The 12,212-nt window shown below is 44.0% G+C and overlaps 2 protein-coding genes across 8 annotated transcripts in view; both read left to right on the top strand.

Annotated features, from left to right (window-relative positions):
• Positions 1-9,977, top strand: part of LOC147798012 (uncharacterized) — a 30,354-nt gene extending 20,377 nt beyond the window's left edge. The window contains exon 6 of the mRNA XM_087141470.1: positions 9,854-9,977. The gene's annotated coding sequence lies outside the window, so the exon portion shown is untranslated. The remainder of the gene's footprint in view (positions 1-9,853) is intronic.
• LOC110987564 (uncharacterized) overlaps positions 9,854-12,212 on the top strand; it is a 28,444-nt gene continuing 26,085 nt past the window's right edge. For 4 of the 7 annotated variants that reach the window (XM_087141466.1, XM_087141464.1, XM_087141463.1 and 1 more), the window contains exon 1: positions 9,854-9,977. The gene's annotated coding sequence lies outside the window, so the exon portion shown is untranslated. The other 3 variants (XM_087141467.1, XM_087141465.1, XM_087141462.1) reach the window with 1 other exon arrangement.

The following is a 12,212-nucleotide window of genomic DNA, read 5'->3' as shown; positions in this document are numbered from 1 at the left end:
TCCATCAAAAATGGAAGAGAAGCGCCGCGCGATCAATAGGTGGGCATGTTCGCTCGGTAGTCGACTGGGAGTGTCAGTGCTGCATGCACCACCCTCAGTTCCAATGGTCGGAGTTCGCATTGTATCGTTACGATGGCGTCCACTTATCTGACATGGGCAACGAATATTTTAGAGCCAACTTAAAAGACTACATCATTACTGCCTTTGAAAAATAGAATTGTTTCCCGGGAAGTGGGCCTAATGGTTGGCAATGTTCACGTGTCTGCTTGCTTAGGTAGTATAAGAAAGGGTGGCTCGGGGGTCCGGGCGGTCGTCCCAGTGGGGCGCGCGTTGCGCATCTGGCAGGAACTTCCTGGGAGCGACACGCAGTTTCCGAAGTAAACCAATAAATGATTTAGGCAAGTTGTCTCGCAGTGATTATAAGTTTTATATTATAAGTTAATTGTTAGTAATGTTTCATTTTGTTTTTCTTAAACACTACGTAAAGCACCCTCTTGTTCTGGTAGGGCTTACTCCAACCGCCTATTCAAGCGGTGGAAAAAACGGCGTGCTTTATGTAAGATTTTCTTAATTTGTAAATGATAAATAGAATCACATGACAATTAATTTTAGGACAAGCACCTACTGGTTCCGGTGGGGTTTGTCTGCATGGCAAGTTTGCCAAGGAATGATGTGCCAAGCGTGGCAAGTCTTTCTGCTAACAACCTTGCCTTTTTCTGCCAAGTGTGGCAAGCTTTTGGCGAGTTTGTTCCTTTTTTTCTGCCAAGTGTGGCAAGTATCTCTTTGGCAAGTGTGCCTGAGTTTCTGCCAAGTGTGGCAAGTATGGCAAGTGTGCCAGGAAAATCTCACAGAATTTCTGCCAAGTGTGGCAATAGAAAGTGGCTTGGAAATCGGCAAGAACAAATAAACCTGCCGATCGAAATCTTTGCCAAAATCCAAAACGTGGTGTCAATGTGTGGTTTGTGCACATAGAGTTGGAGAATAATTAGCTCAATAATTAATCCGTCGTTTTCATTTTGTAAGAGTCCGCCAGTTTCGGATCTAAGTTAACTCGCCTATATTTCTTTGCTGCAATTTTCTAGGTGTTTCAAAGTCGCTACGGAAATATCGATTCGTTGAAATCACTTGTAAAAGATCAAACGATTGCCCGTTGTAAAAATTGTAGTTTGTGTCTAATTGAGGACAATAAATGCACGCGAGTTTATCCGATTCCAATTTACAACCTCTTTCAAATAGCACGTTTTTAACTGAGATTACCTTATCGCCTTTGGAATGATCGATTAGGTTTTTTAATTTGAACGTCTGAGGACTTTGGCACAAGGAAAAAGTCTTAGTCTCCATTTTAAAATAAACGGGTTTTAAAAATCTTGTTCGGCAAGTTTAAATTTATTTGCGGCTTCGTTGAAATGTTTCTCCGAGACTTGAAATAGATCTTGTACGGCTTTCGCGGGTTCTTTCGTCACGTCTTGATAACACACAGCAATTAAGGCTCGTAGCGGTTTGCCTCTAGAGATCTTACCTGCGAAAATTCGGTTTACTCGATACTCTATGCTACCCACTTGATCATGCGTCAATTGAACGTTCAATTCTTTTAAAGTCTTACCCAAAATCGAAAACTGGCAAGACATTTCAAGAATTGGACGTTAAATTAACGACAGAGCAAGCGAACCTGATAGAATATCAAGTAAATCAAATATTAGTGGGTAAATTTCCAGGGGCTAACCGCTCAAGGCTCTAATCGCCGTGTGCTACCAAGACGTGACAAAAGAACCCGCAAAAGTCGTAAAAGCCCTGTTTAAAGTCTCAGAGAAACATTTTAACGAAGCCGACATAAAGTTTAACCTTTCCGAGCAAGATTTTTAAAAACCCGTTTATACTAAAATGGAGAATCACACTTTTTATTTGACCAAAACCGAGCAGACGTTTAAATTAGAAATCAAATCGTCAATTTAAAAGGTGATAAAAAAATTAAAGGGACGTAAAAATAACCGCAGTTATTCCTAAGAATAACCGAGGTTTAAAATTTGCGGATGGCTTAGGCATCAAATTTAATTCACCTTTAATTTCATGGGAGATTCAGATTCAGGTTCAGATTCAGAGCGTCCAAATCCACTCAACGCTCGCAATGCCGACTTATTTGAAATTTTTTTTTTCATTTCTAACTTTCAGTTAGGCCGTTGAATCTACGTATCTAACGCTGGCACCGCAAGAAAGCGTACCGTGAGTTCCGTAATAGACATCTTTTGGATAAATGAATGATTGAGCATCGCATCTCTTATTTATAAATTTCTCAATATTTGTAGCATCAATAGGCCGCCTTTTATGGTCAAATAACGCGGCGTAAGAAGCAATTTTCACACACATGCGATTTTTGTCGGTGTAAGGCGGTTTAACAGCGTATTTTATTCTGTTCAAATCGTCAGTTTCGCGACTGGCTTTATAAGCATTTATCGTGCATGACGGTATAATGGTCTCGCTTCCGGCTTGTTTTTCAATAAATTTGTAAGCCGCCAAATTTATATCGTCGAGTATACGCATCATACGCTTTTGCAACTGAAAACAAATTTGACGACCTACAATATTTTCGGCGGTTTTATCTCGCGTGCCAAATTTATACACGGGATTTATCCCCGCATGCACAGGACCAGAGAACTGAACTCAGGGACAGGTGGACACTAGCATTCTAACTTTTGTGTCGATTGGCCTGAGCAGCCGTTTATTGAACTTGAAACAGTTCAGGTTGTTCCCGCCAGAAGCTGGTGAAGCGGAACTGCAAAAAATTACATTGCGCACAATCAAAGTATAGCTACTCGGCAATATATGGAAATAGTTCCCGCCCGAAGCTGGTGACGCGGAACTGCAAGTATATCTTATATTGCGTTTCAGGCAAAGTCTAGCTATTCAGCAAAAATTACAGAGATTGTTCCCGCCCGAGCCTGGTGACGCGGAACAGCAACACATATCAGCAAAACTACCGGTACTATGGCAATCAGCAATTGTCAGCGATTGTTCCTACCCGAGCCTGGTGACGCGGAACAGCGACTCATATCAGCAAATACATAGAGCTATCAGCAAAAATGTATGAAAAGCAATTATCATATCAGCATTTGTTTTCGCCCAGAGCACATGGAGCGGTGAATTAATTTTGGAATGTACCTGCGCGGTACAAAGCCTTTGATATACAAATTCAATTACATCTGGCAGAATGCAAAATTACCCAACTCTCATGAACACATTAACAAGGATTTACTCCAGCATACAATAACTTTGGGCCAACCATCAAACGCTGGGATCAGACAGCAATTTCCACGAGGTGCGGCCTGACTTGGGCTTACACTGGGTTGCTGGAATAACGGGCAACTAATGATCATTTTCAGCAACCACTTACAGCTTTTTATGTCAAACGACAGAAATTAGTGAGTACGAAATGGCTTTTCTTAATTTGGCCCTTAATAATCTGGTGACCCCCCCCCCGACAAAGGAAGTGGTCAGGCCTTTTTTTGGGGCACATTCCCGTAAGTGTCGTATATAAGAATACAGTGCCTTAAAACAGAGGTCAATTTGCGATCCTGGAATGAAATTCACGCCAAACGGGCTTGTTGCTGAATGAAGTCGGCAACATAACCGCCCCCATATAGACCTCAGGTGGTGGTATTAAGGGGAGATGCAACAGGCAAACAATATGGCGCCAGGGCTTGGTAGAAGTTGTCGAGAATGAACGAACAACTATCGTCAGTCAAATGAAATTCGTCCGCATGATATAACGCCGCGGACGACCACTGCATCTAGGGGTGCCAAATAACACCCCCATGAGCGTTTCGAAATAATGAATGAACGTACGCGGTCAGCAAACGTCGCGTACGCTCGAGGGAACTCTGCTTTAGGGCATGTCGGTAAGTTTGGCGGGGCAGTAACTCAGAATGAAAAATAACAGTATGCGGCAGTGCTTCTCTGGTCAAATTGATGCACTGCCGTGCTAAAATACTCAGTAAATGTTTGTTTACAAGCCCGAGGTCGTTGGCGCCAAACTGCAGGATGATGACGTCAGGTAAGATCAGAACTACCGACCACGCTTCCAACAGGAAATCGGAGAACTGGAACATCTGGAGTCTTCGCCGTCCCATCCAGTGGATATAGGTCAGCCGGTTAAGAGGCTCTCCCCAGGGCGATGACCCCGTCACCCGAGCACACCAGCACACAGAGCCGTCCCCAATGACCCACACAGTTGGCTTGGCAGGTACCAATTCTAGCAAAAAAAATGAAAAGAAAATCGGAACAAAACACGAGCAAAGTACAACATGTAGCGTTCAATGGAAAATAGCTGGGGGAATCCGAATGTAACGTCGGTAAGCCCCAGACTTCCAACGCCCCAAAATTTTAACATCATCCTCAGACACACCTGCCATAGCCGCAGACGTAGCTGCGCCTATGCGAAGAGAATGAGAGGTAAATCTGGCGTCGTAAAGCCCTATAAACTCAAGGGCACGACGGAGTACCGCGACAAACTGGTAACGCGTGACAGGACGCCCATCGAAATGTGACAAAAACGGGCCATGGGGGGATGTGGAACAGGCAAGATAGGACAAAGTCACCCAGACGGGGCACACAATGTCGTGCCGGCTATGCGCTGCTGGGATGGAAACTACATAACCATGGCCATATTGATCTGTTTTCGAGTGACGTAGGATAAGTTTGATCCTTAAAGGGGAGTCTTTGACGGTAACACCAGACCGACACAACGGGCGAGAAGATTGGTGGGATTGGGCAGTAAATTCCCCAATGTGAAGGAACCCAATTAACGCAAGTAAGAAAGCCACTCGGAAAAGCCGAGCCTCGAAATTACTCGAGCAAACGGCCTGCAAGGCTGGGACCATATGACATGAAATATCATAAGTGATAGGGCGCCGCCGATCGCAACGACTTCTACGCTTACGACATCCCTCCAGTAAACGTTTGACCAGAAAATGCTTAGTTAAATCAGGATAACTCATTAACTGCAAATTGGAGGAAGCCTCCGAGACGTAAGAGGTAATCGTTGTGGGGGCATACCCAGATACCGACAAAAATGCAATAAATCGAACTATATCAAGCAGGGAGGGGGAGTGCGCGGCGTCGAAACCATGGGTTTGACTAAACCATTGAAAAAGATGCCAAGCCCTCTGATAAGACAAGTTCGTGCGGGGGCCGCCTCGTCATGCAAAAGACTCTGGACCTCTAACCGAAGACACTCCACAGGTTGTCGGGCGAGGGGGTCATATCGCGGTCTCCAGCGGGTGCGAGATGACGAAATCTGGTCATCTGAAAACGTGAAAGAGCATCAGCAATGCCATTATCCAGGCCTGGAACATGCTGAAATCGAAACTGGATATTATATGTGAGACATGTCACTATGAGGCGACGCACCAAACGCATCATTTAGTGACATTTAAACGTTTGCCTGTTGATGACACTAACTACAGCCTGATTGTCGCACCAAAATATCACGCGTTTATTATGCAATGGGACAGCCCACTGCTAGACCGCTAGCACAATGGGAACAACTCCAAGCAGGCTGGGGCCACTTCCCTTGACCCCAATGCGCAGCAAAGTAAGCCCCAAAACCAATTTCAGCAGAAGCATCAGTGTACATGTGCAATTGGTCACTATTGTACCATACGGAATCCGGAAACATTATCGTTCCGCTGAAATGTGGCAAAAACTGCTGCCACGCCAGCAAGTCTGCTCGTGCACCTGAAGTGATGCGAATTTTGTGATGAGGTTTAGAGATACCCCTAGCTAGATCATGCAAACGACGGAGAAAGGCCCTACCAGGTCTTACAAACAAAATTAAGACGACCTAGCAGGGACTGAAGATTGCGCAGCGTGATTTTCTTCTGATCGAGCATACTAACAATCGTATTTTGTAAAGCAACTTGCTTATCAGTCGGGATTTTAAACTGTCGTGCAACCGTATTGATCGCTAAACCCAGGAACGTGAGGTTCGCAGCTGGACCTTTGTTTTTTCTTCCTCGATGGGTACCCCAAATCGCTGTCAAACTACTCTGAAAGATTGAAGGGAACGCGCAAACTCGGCATGACTAGCCCCAACGAACAGGAAATCATCCAGATAATGTACAATATTTCGGCCACCTTACGAGTACAGTACGCAGGCTATACCACAGCCCATAGGCATGCATTTATCGAAATAAAATTTGCCGTTATGGGAAAAACCAAGCAAATCAAAATCGCTTGGATGGACAAGAAGTAAACGAAAGGCCGACTTAATATCCGACTTAGCCATCAGGGCACTGCGTGGTAAACCTGTGATCATAGTTATCGCCTCATCAAAACTCGTGTATGAAACGGTAGTGTCTGCGGAATCAATGAAATCATTCACCGATTTGCCGATAGGGGACGACAAATTATGGATTAACCGAAATTCACCCGGAGTCTGTTTGGGCACCTGGCCCATAGGTGAACAACGGAAATGAGGAAGAGGCTGGGACAAAAATTAGCCAGCAACGCGACCCAAAGCAACTTCACGATCAATTTTTGACTGCAGAATGTTGGGATGTTTGCGAGCAAATGCAGAATTACAAGCAGAAGTACTAAGCCTGGGACCTGAATAGCCTACCCGGAAAGCGCGCAAAAAACCTTCTTGCAAAATGCAGGAATCCTGAGTGTTAGGGTAAGCCCGTAAAAAGGGAGCATACTACTTATTTTTACCGGTGTTGATGCCAGCTGCCGGCACCCGTGCTGTGACGCGAGACTGTGAGTTTCCCCGACAACAGGTTGCAGGGTGGCGAAATACCCTGCAGGTGGAGCAGCGATGCGTAAAGTGACACAAGGGGCGATTGCACTGACCGCGGTTGAAGTCGTTACATGTAGGTTGACCAACCCCGGCAACTGGGCGCCGACCAGGCCCGAAATCGGGCCAGGGATTGGCGGCAGTGGGGGAGGGGCACGCTCGCGTTGCTTGTACAGACGAAAATTATGGTGGTGCGAAACGGAAGCACCAAGCAGCACCAGCCAAAGTTCGGCATCAATATTTGCCAAAGAGCACGACGGCACACGCGCCTGGCGCAATCGAAACTGGATGTCGTACTCGCGCCAACCATACCCCACATGTCGAAATGCCGCAGATCGAATAGCGTCTGCCTACTTCAGTAAGGAACGAGCGTGGGTAGGATGTCGCATCAAATACACAGATGCAAAAACTAGAAACGCCGACGTCCACTACTCGATAGACGTAATACGCGGAGCCTGCTTATGGGGACGAATCTGCCAAAGTGGGGACTCATTGGACCTGATTGTAAAAAGCGTCTCGTCAAAGGAATTATCCAAACCTGTGCCGCGCGACGACTTCAACAAAGTTCCGAATTCTACGTACTGCCCCCTTCAAATTTTGTCTTTTAGATGTTGAGGAATCGCGGCGCGAGATCGTCACAGACGCTAGTTAATGCCATATTCGAATCGGGAGAGGAGGTAATTGACAATGTGCTTGGAGCTGAAGTTCCCGACACCACGGGCGTGAAACTGGAAGGTTGCGGGGCTAATTCAAAAGGAGTAGCAACAGGGGACTTAATACCCGGCTCCAAAGTTGCCCCGAACTCCCTCCAGGCCGACTGATGGTAGCGGGCGCTGGTGTTGCATGGGTAGACTCAACACTTGCACTCTCTGGAATCATTCCGACAGTAGCCAACGGTATAATAGTGGTATTCGGACCGGGCGATGCAAGCTGCGGTGCACTAGACCCTGCAAGGGCCGCGACCACCGACGCATCTTGACGGGAAGACTTGCGCGGCCGCCCCTGAGAACGCTTCGCTCCATCCGTCGGCCCAGAAGGAGCCCGCCGCTTGGAATTGGTGCGAGGCATAACTAACAAAATTGCTTTTGCAAAACAGACAGATTTTCTGTTTTCCAACCAAACGCTACGGCTGCTCAAGCAAAAGTGACCGGGAGTAACTCTCTCCAGTGCCACTAACATTTTTAAGGTCACGCCAGTAACTAGTTCGAGGCATTAAATCACCGTGCCAGCAACCGCAAGTGAACACTACTGACCCACTTAGTGACAAGAGCCTCCAATTTCCCGTGGTGATGAATTATTTGAAGCTGCAATTTATTTTGCCTCAAATTGATTATGCTGTAACAAGCCGTGTCTGGCATCATAATTAGTAGGCGCTTTTGTACGCCTTCGTGGGAATAATAAATGGGAGAGCAGCATTGACTTACGTGAATGCCTTCTTTAATCACGGGATTTGAAATGATTAATTTGCTTACGTCAAAGGGCCCAGAGTTAATATTGGGATCGCTATTGCGGGCATTAAGTCGCTCGTGCTCGCCCGTTACGATATATATATGTATTTGGGTTCAGATGGTTCTGATTTCCGGCTTTGCCAAAATTTTTTTCATTTTTAATCAGCCGCGTCTATTAACTCGGGTGGAATTTCTACTTTAATTAAATCTTCAACGTCGACGTCGTATTCAATTATTAAACCAATTTCGTATAAATCATAATCGAGTTTGGTCGCAGAATCGGGCAATGAATCGTTTTCTCGCATGTACCGCAGCTTTTATGCTTGCCGTCTATGAGCACCACGTGATCCATTCCTTCCAACTCCATACAATTTACGCAGCAGGTGCAAGCGGTGCAACCAAAACACTCTATACAATCACCGCAATCATAACAGTCTTCGCAACTGTCCATCCAAGGCATTTGAATTTTGGCAGTCGTATGAATTTAAACAATATACGCAATTTATACTCCCGCCGCAATCGTCGCAAGTAGAGCAATTATTACATTTAGTGCAGTCCTTGCATTTGTGACAATCGTGACATTCTTTGCAATCGATGCATTGAAACAAACGGTCGGAATTTAAACAGCGCAGGCAATCGTAAGAATCTATCAAGTCAATTGAATTTCTCATGTCTTGGCAGAAATAACAATTCACGTTTGTTTTATGGTTTATCATGTTTTTTATATTTTTTAATTTCAATTTTATCTAAATTTTCCCGACACTTCCAGAGTAGAGCTATTTTTTTCCTGTGGTGGAAAGTCCCGGGGGAATCCCCCCTTTTGTGTGTTTGAAGACGCCGCGACAGTAAAGTTAGGGTCGCGTTGAGGTCGCGCCAGCCTTGGGTCACGAGTTTTGGGGGATGTCCCAGTTGGTTTGGAAGTAGGAAAAGAGGGGTTGGTGTGATATCCCCCCACTACTCCATTCGCTGTGTACAAACGGTTGGCAGATTTGTCAAGTCGGGATTTCTGAACTGAATTCATAGTAATAAGTGGACACAATCTGAGTATTAAAGTAACGGCACGAGGTCTCGATGTGTAGGCCTATCCGAAGCATAAACGAAGACGTCACAGATGTCCTGACTTGAATCAAGTCTACACTACACCAACACGCGCCCATAGAAAACAACAAAATTAGACCGAATTATAATAGCGCCGCCTGTTGACTCTCGGGAACAGGTTGGCCTCCGTTTTTTTTCACTGGAAATTCAAGATTATGTCCAGGAGATCACTTTTCGTTCCATTTTTATGGGGGTTAGCCACGTGATTTTTTTTATTCGCCTTTCCCGAAGATACCCCCAAAATAACAGCACTCTATGCGCTCAGCTCTTGCAGCCGCCCGCTTCTATCAAAAATAGGCCCGGAATTTGGGGCTTTTTGTGAAAGAAGTACCCCGAACTAGAAACTACCAGTCCAAAATTTGGGATGAATAGAAATATTTCTATGAATCCCCCCCCCCGATTATGGCATTATCTTATTGTAAGAACCCCAAGCTGAAGGGGCCCTGCGTAGAAGTGAGTGGCGAGTCCACTGGAGCTAATTAACGTTTAAAAATAATTGTGAATTTTTATGTCCGTTCAGGGCCACCATAGTATGCACCATAATGGGTCCCATATGCAGCCGGGCCGCGCGCCCGATCAACGTGATAAAGGCTTTATCAAAGGCCGCAGAGCTACGTATCGTGCGAAGCCAAAGATAGAGATTGGTGAGTATACATCACGTACTGTACATGTAAAACTAAAAATTGAGGCTTTAATTTGAACAAAATGGCGATGGAGTACAGTCGAACCTCCATGATTTCATTAAATTTAATAAGCATGATAAGAGCACTGCTAATAATATTCTGCTTATTTTTAGGTCTTAAATTGACCCAGGCCTAAGCCTTTGTTTTTCATTGTTTTCGTTCCTGATACTATAATAGTTTTAATACATGGTTCCTATTAGTGTGATAACAAGGTGACTTGCCAAGTCCTAAGGACCTCTCATTAACAACGTTCAACTGTATAATCCATATTTGAGATTGATATCTGCCAGAGTACCACTGTCAGTGTATGGGGCAGCGCGGACATCCGGGATGTTTCACAAAAAATGCGGGTAGCAATCTCACCCCGCCAATGAAAACAACTGCAACGAGTGCACGCGTACGCACAGATCAAAGAAAAGATTGTATAACTTGATCCAAGGTCGCTCTTTTCACCAGCGCAGTACCTGTCATTTTGCGAGAATCCTGGATGTCCACGCTGCCCCATATTGGTATTGAGTCAAGTCGTTCCCAGGCATTGCTGGGTCAAGTTGTCCCTAATATTAGGTATTATTACAGTATTATTATTATTAGGTACATCAACCATACATAAAAGAGAATGCAATATAAGATTTATAGACAGACAGTCTCATGGTACAGTTGATTGTCCAGTTCCGCAAATTGTCCATTTCCGCAAAATAAAAAAAAAAAGTCTTTGATTTCAAAAATATGGAGTCGCCAACGACTCTGGTTATAAACTTATTTCAGTAAAAATATATTTTGTTTACCAAACATCCAATGCAAATTTAGAAAAACCAGCCACGAGTCACAACTGTCGTTGGCTGACAGCGCTTCTGCGGCAGTCACCGCTGTAATCATCGCTGCATACGGTTGTGGGCATGTGGAACCTAAAGAGTTTGATAAAACGCCCTCTTGTGATGGCTGGACAGCACGCACGACCGTTGCAAAAGGTCATTCAAACTGCGATATGAATAGGCCTACATTGTGCAATTTTATCTTTTTCAAAGAAACTAATCATGAATAAAGGTCACAAATGTCATTCAAACATGGCAGCCAGTCTGTGAGATTAGTGATGCTATTTTAGTTTAGTGTTTAGTTTATTTAATTTATCTCCCAAAATCAGTGTACATTTGCTGCTGTTATTGGAGTTTCTTCTGTTTATGAAGAGATTGATTTTCAAGGTTTTCCAGGACATTTTTATCCTTCTTTTATGACTTTTTTGACTGCAATTTCAACGGGTCAGCAATGATATACTCATCAGGACACAGTTACACACAAAGGCGAGTAAGCAATTTGGATTGATCATCATAGGTATGTACATGTATTTCAAACTGATCAATTGTCGCGAAGTACGGCATTTTCAACATTATAGATGGAGCAAACATTGGGGATTACATAGCACCTGTTCCATTTTGGTGTAAAAGGCACTTTTTGAGGTATACTTTCAATTTCAATATACTTTCAATTTCTTTGTGACTATTGCTCCATGCTGATGAGACAATGGAGGAAGGAATGCAGAGACTCAATTATAAAAAAAATTAAGCATCAAGAGAAATTTGTTTGTCATTGACATAGGGGCAGGTCTAACAATGAATTAAATATTGACATGTAAAACTTTGAATCTATAGTGGACAAATTGTTTATTGTAATGTTTGATTTAAGATGATAGTATCTAGGCCTAGAGTTTTATAAATAAAGTGTAAGCTTCATGCAAATATTGAGGCCTAGGCCTTATATTTTTCTGATAATAAAAATTCCTTTGAAACAAATATTTTTCATTGGTACCTTTTTTTTTTAGAAAACCCCACAATATGGATCAAATGTGGTGAAGGAACCTTCCCTCCCTTTCCCGTTTTTAGTGTAAATATTGTGAACTACGGAATTCGGGTTTTAGGGATGCCCGTTGTATACATGTGTATAGCCCTATATACATGTGCACGTACGCAGAGTAATGCACTATGCGTACATGTGAGTATTCATTTCTCGTACATTTTGTCGTAATACTCGCTGGGGAATCCCACCGTTTTATAAAAAACCACACATATTGCCCATTTGAAAAGCTGCTATTTTATAGAAGCAAACTTACATGTAGTTATTATATCCATACTTGTATAAATAAGTGATCTTCGTGGTGGGAAACACCCCGCAAAACTTCTTTTTTCACACACCAAGCGTCAT

The sequence above is a fragment of the Acanthaster planci genome, linkage group LG09 (genome assembly GCF_054643075.1).
Source record: "Acanthaster planci isolate LZ-2023a linkage group LG09, COTS_SCS, whole genome shotgun sequence".
NCBI lineage: Eukaryota > Metazoa > Echinodermata > Asteroidea > Valvatida > Acanthasteridae > Acanthaster > Acanthaster planci.
Note: the sequence above shows the minus strand (reverse complement) of the source record. Positions and strands in the feature narration are given on the sequence as shown.